The sequence below is a fragment of the Schistocerca nitens genome, chromosome 3 (genome assembly GCF_023898315.1).
Source record: "Schistocerca nitens isolate TAMUIC-IGC-003100 chromosome 3, iqSchNite1.1, whole genome shotgun sequence".
Lineage (NCBI taxonomy): Eukaryota > Metazoa > Arthropoda > Insecta > Orthoptera > Acrididae > Schistocerca > Schistocerca nitens.
In genome coordinates, this window is record NC_064616.1 from 255,488,099 (window position 1) to 255,497,330 (window position 9,232).

Here is a 9,232-nt window from a genome sequence, read left to right on the forward strand (position 1 = left end):
CTCCGTACTCGCTCACGTAGGGTAGCCAGGACGCTAATGTAGTAATGCTGATTCACTGTTTGTCCCTCTGGTACCCAATCAATGTGCACAATCCCTTTGATGTCAAAAAGAAACAATCATCATTGCCTTGAATTTCGATTTTGACATTCGTGCTTTTTTTTGTCGTGGAGAACCAGGAGTTTTCCAATGCATCGATTGGCGTTTAGTTTCGGGATCGTAAGTAAAAAACCACGATTCATCGCAAGTAATAACATTTTGTAAGAAAGTGGGATCACTTTCAATGTTTTCCAGGATGTTCAATTGTGAGACACTTTGGAACCAATTTTGAACACACTTTGTTCATGTTGAAACTTTCATGAAGAATCTGCCTAACACTTTCCTTGTCAACTCCTGTTAACTCAGACACTGCTCTGATTGTTAAACGGCGATCTTGTCGAACAAGTTTACCGATTTTTTCAATGTTTGCATCAGTTTTTGCTGACAATGGTCTGCCAGTGCGAGTGTCATCACTGGTGTCTTCGCGACCATCTTTAAATCGTTTAAACCACTCAAACACTTGTGTTCGCGATAAACAATCATCGCCGTACACTTGTTGTAACATTACAAACGTTTCACTTGCAGATTTTCCTAGTTTGAAACAAAATTTGATGGTAACACGCTGTTCTTTCTGTACACTCAACATTTTCCGACGCACAGACAAAACGTCAACTACTTAAAACAGACGCCACGGGCAGACTGAGTGCAGGAGGCAGATGAAACTCGAGCAGTAGGCGGAGCGAGAGTCACGTGACAGGCCACGCGACTTTCAGCCTTATTGCATTCGTTTTATTGTTTCACCAGTACTAGTCCGGTTTTTTTCTAGCCACACCTCGTACAGCTCGCGTGTCAATGTCACTGCTTGCTGATATTTTTGGTGATCGTATAATTTCACAGGGACTCTTGCCTCCACGATCGCCTGACCTAACGCCACCTGACTTTTTCTTCTGGCGTGCAGCGAAAGCAGCTGTCTATAAAAACCGTCCAAAATCCATCGATGAATTGAAAACTGCAATATCCACTTTCACTGCTTCTGTTACAGAAGAAATTTTACAGCTTGTGTTTGGAAACATGATTAAACGAACTGAATTGTGTATTCAACAACAGGGGGGACACTTTCAACATTTAATGTGAAAATCTGTAGGTAAAACTAAATATTCAATAAAGTAATAACTTGTATTTCACTGAGTTTCATTTCGGTATATTCACTGCGGCATGCGGCGCGCGCGGAGAGACTCTTTGAACACCCTGTATAAAATGACAATGCATTGCCGGAGCTGTCTTTTGTACTCAGGTGATTCATATGAAAAGGTTCCAACGTGATTATAGCCGCACGACGGCATTAACAAACTTTGAACGCCGACTGGTAGTTGGAGCTAGACGCATGGAACATTCCATTTCGAAAGTCGTTAAGGAATTCAATATTGCGAGATCCACAGTGTCAAGTGTGAGCCGAGAATAACAGATTTCAGGCGTTACATCTCACCACGGACAACGCAGTGGCCGACGGCCTTCACTTAATGACCGAGCAGAGGTGTTTGTGTGTAATTGTCAGTGCTGACACACAAGCAACACTGCGTGAAATAACCGCAGGAATGAATGTGGAACGTATGATGAACGCATCCATTAGGACAGTGAGGCGAAATTTGGCGTTTATGCGCTATGGCAGCAGACGACCGGCTCGACTGCCTTTGCTAACAGGACGACATTGCCTGCAGCGCCTCTCCTGGATTCAGGACCATATAGGTTGGACACTGGATGTCGTGGCCTGGTCAGATGAATCCCGATTTCAGTTAGTAAGAGATGATGGTAGGGTTCGACTTTCGTGCAGACCGCACAAAGCCGCAGACCCAAATTCTCAACAAGGCAATGTGCAAGATGGCGGTGGCTCCTAATAGTGTGAGCTGTGTTTACATGGAATGGACTGGGTTCTCTAGTCTAACTGAACGGATCAGTGACTGGAAATTATGTTCGGCAACTTGGAGATCCATTGTAGCTGTTCATGGTCTTCATGTTCCGAAACAATGGTCGACTTTTTTGGATGACAATGGGCCATCTCACCGGGCCAAAAGTGTTGGAGACTGGTTTGACCATCCAGATCGCCCTGCATGAATCTCATCGATTAATTATGGGACCTAATCGAGAGCACAAAATCCTGCACTGTGAAGTCTTTCGAAATTGTGGACGACTATAGATTCAGTATTTCTGCTCGACACTGCTAACAACTTGTTGAGCCTAAGACACGTCGAGCTGTTGCTCCATGCCGGGCAAAAGGAGGCCCGACACGATAATAGGAGGTACTCCATGACTTTGTCACCTCCGTGAATTTGCTGACTGTTCTAGGAACGTACTCTCTCGGAAATATAGTAGTAAACTAACCTGCGATGCAGAATGCCTCTCTTACAGCATCTATAACTAGAGCTGGCAGAGCTTTCAGTCATTGTCTTTGAAATATTGGGAAGCTTAACCCCGTTTAGCGGATCAAAGCGAGTCTCGCGATCTTTCTTTAGACTGGTTTTGTTTGTGTAGCAGCGCAGAGAATTATCGGCCAATCGAAGTTTACGACTAAATCCGCGGAGCATTACGTGGGTTAATTTGCCTCACGCGCCACTCATCACCAACAGGGTGTGGATTCTGGAAAAAGCCGCGAGTTTAATATCGTTCGGCACCACGGAAACTCTGAGAAGCAGACGAAAGGAACGTTTCAAGTTTCTAGGAGTCCTTACCGATGACTGTTCCGGTGCTGCAGACGAATTCGTAGACGGCTCGAACGCTGGCACAAAGTTTTCGCTCCCTTCATGCAGCCCACCACTCATGACGGGTTGCTGGTACTACTCGAAACAAGCTACTAGCACACCATGCGCGGGAGTGATGCACGCTTGAGCCCTTCTACAATTAACTCAATGGGCAGCGAACTTATTTTATAGCGGCTCCTCGCCTCTGTTGACGACGTCGCTGGACTCGGAGGTAGTTCAAATCCGCAGTTCGGAATAAATTTGCACCACTACTACTAGGCCAGCGATGGTAGGAGAGGTGCTAGTGTTTAATTTCCCACCACCAGACTTTGCGTCAATGCCCTGGATTAAATTCCAAATCACTGTGCATTGACTGAGTGAGGTGGCGCAGTGGTTAGCACACTGGCTCGCATTCGAGAGGACGACGGTTCGAACCCGCGTCCGGCTATCCTGGTTTAGGTTTTCTGTGATTTCCCTAAATCACTCCAGGCAAATGCAGTGGTGGTTCCTTTGTAAGGGCACGGCCGACTTCCTTCCCCGTCCTTCCCTAATCTGGTGGGACCGATGATTTCGCTGTTTATTCCTCTCCCCTAAATCTGACAATTAACTACTGTGCATTGTCTCATAAAGTGAGATACTACTGAAGACGCTGGGGACCTGGTTGCTTTCTCAGGTTGGAACATTGTTTTAAGTGGTAATTAGATATGCAGATGGGGTAGCTGCATGGTTTTTTAAGTTCTTGGGTTCAATAATTATGATATGTTATTGGATAGTCATTGGCTACAGTACGTTTGGGATAAGGGAGGTTCTATGTAGTGGCTATAATAGAAAATTAGGGCGCCATGTTATTTACGTAATCGGTAGTTGACGGTGGCGACTTCTCTCTGGAAATGTCTAGACAAGGAATGTACGGCCAGAGTTTTTGCGGATATGGAGAGTTTTTTGACCTGTAACTCACCACTGCAGGTAATGCAACACTCAACTTCCTTGACTGCTAGCTCAGGAACTGTTCCCTTGTTAACAGCAGTGAATGTCGTCAGGCGGCTTTGAAGTTGATGCTGTTTCGCACATGCGCTGCAAAGAGGTAGCAAGGACGTATGCAAACCAAACATTATGAAAGGGACTTAACACAACATGATAGTATGGCATTCAGGAAATGAGAACTGAATATATGATGGGCTCCAATCCTAAAATGAAGACGGAGATGACGGCGGCTATGTAATGTTTACACGTACAGCCCTATCGAGTGAAGAGTGTGCCCGAATGAAGGACTGTGCACTTCAGACTTCCTCCTTCGTAGCTGTGTATTGCTAGTCCGTAAAGGAGAGCAATATTGCGATTAACACACTCAGTATCCCATTTTTCACTTTCCATGAACACATGAACAACACGTTACAGTGATGGCTCGACTCGAGGCACGCACAGTACTTAACTGAGCGTCATATACACTACCTGATAAGAAAAGTGATGCAACCAGAAGGCGTCGTTGGATGTCAATGTAACATCGTTCACGTACACATCATTGGTTAGAGTTAGAATTCCCTTTGGCAGCTGGAATGGCCACCAATGTGCATTAGTGTTGTTCGTGTTCAGAGTTGATACCAGGATTGGTGCACTTCAGAATAAATTGTGGAACATTACGCCCAGGTCGACTTTCTCCTTCATAGTTGTGTATTGCTACTCCGGGAAGGAGAGCAATATAAAATGTAGAATGGCAATGACAAGGAAAGAGTTTCTGAAGAAGAGAAATTTGTTAACATCGAGTATAGATTTACGTGTCAGGAAGTCGTTTCTGAAAGTGTTTGTATGGAGTGTGGCCATGTATGGAAGTGAAACGTGGGCGATAAACAGTTTGGACAAGAAGAGAATAGAAGCTTTCGAAATGTGGTGCCACAGAAGAATGCTGAAGATTAGATGGGTAGATCACATAACTAATGAGGAGGTATTGAATAGAATTAGGGAGAAGAGAAATTTGTGGCACACCTTGACTAGAAGAAGGGATCGGTTGGTAGGACATGTTCTGAGGCATCAAGGGATCACCAATTTAGTATTGGAGGGCAGTGTGGAGGGTAAAAATCGTAGAGGGAGACCAAGAGATGAATATACTAAGCAGATTCTGAAGGATGTAGGTTGCAGTAGGTACTGGGAGATGAAGAAGCTTGCACAGGCTAGAGTTCCTTGGAGAGCTGCATCAAACCAGTCTCTGGACTGAAGACCACAACAACAACAACCAGAATTGGTAGGGTATACAGTGTCAGATGTTGAGCAGTTTCTCTGAAGGGCCCCCGTTGTCGGATACCCATGTAAGACAGCGTTATCAGTACCTGACAGAATTTGGAAGGAGGGTCATTGTGGTCCTCTGTTTGACGGACATGTCGAATCGTGCAGTATCCAGGTTTGTGAGACATTCGGATGTGCCACCGACCTGATGTTGGTTTGCATGGGATTGCGAGAGAAAGCACACTCGTCGTCAAGATTCCGGTTGATCACACCTGACCACCGCAAGGGAAGCCCATTATATTCTGCTCTAAGCACATCGTAACCTCCTCACTTTTGGGCCTGCCATCAGAAAACAATTAATGGTCTACCTTCAACATTCGTGTGATTCCGCACCATTGGTTGGATACTAATAGCAGCCAGACAAAGGAATTGCCGTCTCATGCGGAGGCTGCCGTTAAAATCCCAAAACCAACGGCTGTATTTGCAGTAGCGTCTTGACGAGGAAGGATGGAGTGCTGAATGAGGTCGCATTGTGTTCAGCGATGAATAGCGGTTCTTCATTAATCCTGATGACATCGTCTGTGTGTATGGTGGCGACTTAGGGAGAGGTCCTATTCTTCCAACATTTTGGTGAGGCACAGCGGTGTTGTTCGTGGCGTCATGGTGTGGGAAGCCATGGAGTATGGTCTTAGGTCACGGCTGGCAGTGATTGAGGGAACCCTCAGGTAACAATGGTACTTGAGGGACATCCTGCTTCCTCGTGTTTTACCACACATGTTGGCTGGTTCAAATGGCTCTGAGCACTATGCGACTTAACTTCTGAGGTCATCAGTCGCCTAGAACTTAGAACTAATTAAACCTAACTAACCTAAGGACATCACACACATCCATGCCCGAGGCAGGATTCGAACCTGCGACCGTAGCGGTCACGCGGTTCCAGACTGAAGCGCCTTTAACCGCACGGCCACACCGGCCGGCTACCACACATGTGCCACTATCAAATGGCTCTGAGCACTATGGGACTCAACATCTGTGGTCATCAGTCCCCTAGAACTTAGAAGTACTTAAACCTAACTAACCTAAGGACATCACACACATCCATGGCCGAGGCAGGATTCGAACCTGCGACCGTATCAGTCGCGCGGTTCCGGATTGAGCGCCTGAACCGCTAGACCACCGCGGCCGGCACATGTGCCACTATCGTGGTGTCATTTGTCAACATGAAAATGCTCGTAAACAATGGCACGGGATTCTATGAACCGTGACCGAGATGTTGAGATACTTGTGGCCACCAAGATCCCCAGATCTGTCCCTAGTAGAATATGTGTGGCACCAGCTCGGTGGTCAACTTCATCTCAGTGGGATCTCAACTGCTTGGCTCAGAAGATGATATGACGACTTTATGATATGCTTCCTAACAGAACATGCCAGATAGGATGCAACATCATACTAACTAGTGGGCTTACACTGACAATTTCTTTCAAAATTTCTGATTTTGTAACCACTGAAACAACCTCATACCCACTCTCATCCCGTTAAGTTTTTTCTCCTCCTCCTCTTTTGGACACTTCACTTCTGTTGTCAGGCGATGCAGCTACAAGGCAAAAAATGTATACATGGGCCAGCCCTGGGTACAGACATATGACCGTGGAGTTCGGGTCCTGTGAAGTTATGCACCTTAATATAGATATTTTATCTCCCGAAAGCATCTTGTGTTCTTCAGTTTATTTATTTTTTCTTCTATCAGTGAAACAGACATGCGTAGTAGTACTGTTATAGCCATTCGCAGATAGTGTTCACATTCGCTGTCTCTGATGATGTATAAAGTTTGATTAACTGTTAAAAATCAGGAAATAACGAGTATCGGAAGGTGTTATGGTATATGAGTTGCCAGCATAAGACTGACCGCAGCGGCAAGTTCTTCCATGGGCTGTGCTCTTGGTGAGGCGCTTCTCCTTGAGGAATATTTGCACCGTCCAGTATCGTTCCGCTTTCCCCGGCAGCAGAGAAAGTCAGCAGAAGCTCCTGCTTGCAGTAGACAACCCACCACTCGCAGCACAGGGCAACGACACCGCACCCCCGGAAGGGCCAACGTGTCACCTGCCTTTGACTATGCAAAGGAGTCAGTTATGCGGAAGAATGGAACGGCTTTCACCTTGTAATCGACTATGTGACGCCCGGTTAAGACCGCCACTCAGACCCCGATTTCTACTTAGATTTTTTTTATGACACTCTTGATTCTGCTGCTCAGGTTTGCATCATAATCTTGAACCAGGTGGTCTCTCTCTCTCTCTCTCTCTCTGTGTGTGTGTGTGTGTGTGTGTCTGGTGTGTGCCTGTTGTAGCGTGTACGCCCTACATACACACAAATATATATATATATATATATATATATATATATATATATATATATATATATATATAGTGTGTTTATAAATGAATATCGAGTTTTTAGCGCTTTATAATAATTATTACAGTAAACTTACAGTTATAAATGATATGTCAAATGAAAGAGCAACTCAAACAGTTTTCCCAAGAACCTTATAAATGCATAGCGAAGTACGCGGTTGGTTGAACTTCACTGTACCCAAGCGCTGGATAGGCCGCAAGGGGCCCTATGACAGGGCTTGCTTTGCATGGCCTCCACTTTCACCCGACCTAACGCCATGCAATTTTTTCCTTTCGGGCTTCATCAAGGATCGTGTGTACGTGCCTCCGCTACCAGCAGACCTCCCTGAATTAAGAAACCGGATTGAAGCAGCTGTTGCTACAATCACTGAAGACACACTTATCAGCGTTTGGGAAGAACTCGGCTATGACTTGATGTGTACCGTGTGACAAATGGTGATCACATTGAACATTTATAAGGTTCTTGGTAAAACTGTTTAAGTTACTCTTTCATTTGACATATCATTTGAGGTGTAAGTTTAATATAATAAAAATTATAAAGCGTTAAAAACCCGATATTCATTTATAAACACACTGTATATAAGGTAAGTCGCTAACTATTGCCACCTAGAATGACTCCGAAAATATGATAGTAGCTGAAAAGTTTGTGGGGCAGATGTCGCATGGGACAATGGGGGCCATAATATGACGTTGGTTTTTTGTTGCTAGGTGGGGTCGCGTCAGTGATATGAAGGTCAACTTTGTTTTTTTATATGGGATGCTATACTTTGGTACTTATTTTCTGACAGCGGCTATCGGAACGAATCCAATAATGTGTAACAGTAAGATCTTTGAAGGTCAGCGAAGGTCACAAAGGTGGCATGAACGTCCATTTAGAGAAGGTGTTCGAAGCGATGACGACTGGTATCAGTGCAGTGCTGCAATCTTCTTATCATGGATTGAGTGGTCTTCCTTATCACATCTGCACTTATCAAAGCACATTCTCTTCGCACATCTTCGAATGTAGTTGGAACGTCTTTATAAAGAATTTCTTTTACGAATCTCCACGAGAAAAAATCCAGAGACGTCAAGTCTGGCGACCGAGCCGGCCACGACACATCTCCTCCGCTTCCAATCCAACGATTTGGGTATTGTCTCTACAACTCACTTCCAGCCATTAGTGAAAAATATGCTGGACACCCGTCGTGTTGATACACTTAGAACTACTTAAACCTAACTAACCTAAGGACATCACACCCGAGGCAGGATTCGAACCTGCGACGGTAGCGGTCGCGCGGTTCCAGACGGAAGCGCCTAGAACCGCTCAGCCACATCGGCCGGCGAGATACGGGTAATATACAATATGTACACGAGCCAAGAGGGAATAATAAGAGTGGACGACCAAGAACGAAGTGACCTGCCAGGTTAGCCGAGAGCGCTAACGCGCTGCTTCCTGGACTCGGGTAGGCGCGCCGGCCCCGGATCGAATCCGCCCGGCGGATTAACGACGTGGGCCGGTGTGTCGGCCAGCCTGGATGTGGTTTTTAGGCGGTTTTCCACATCCCGCTAGGTGAATACCGGGCTGGTCCCCACATCCCACCTCAGTTACAGGACACGCAGACATTTGTAACACTTCCACACTATTTCATGGTTTACACCAGACGCAGACAGCTGGGGTACACTGATTCCGTCCTGGGGGGTACGGGGTGGCGGCAGGAAGGGCATCCGGCCACCCCTTTAAATTAACCATGCCAAATCCGTTGTAACCACGCCGACCCTGTGAACATTGCGGGACGAAGGCGCAAGTGAAAGAAAGACCAAGAACGAATTGCTCGGATTAAAAAGGATGTAAGA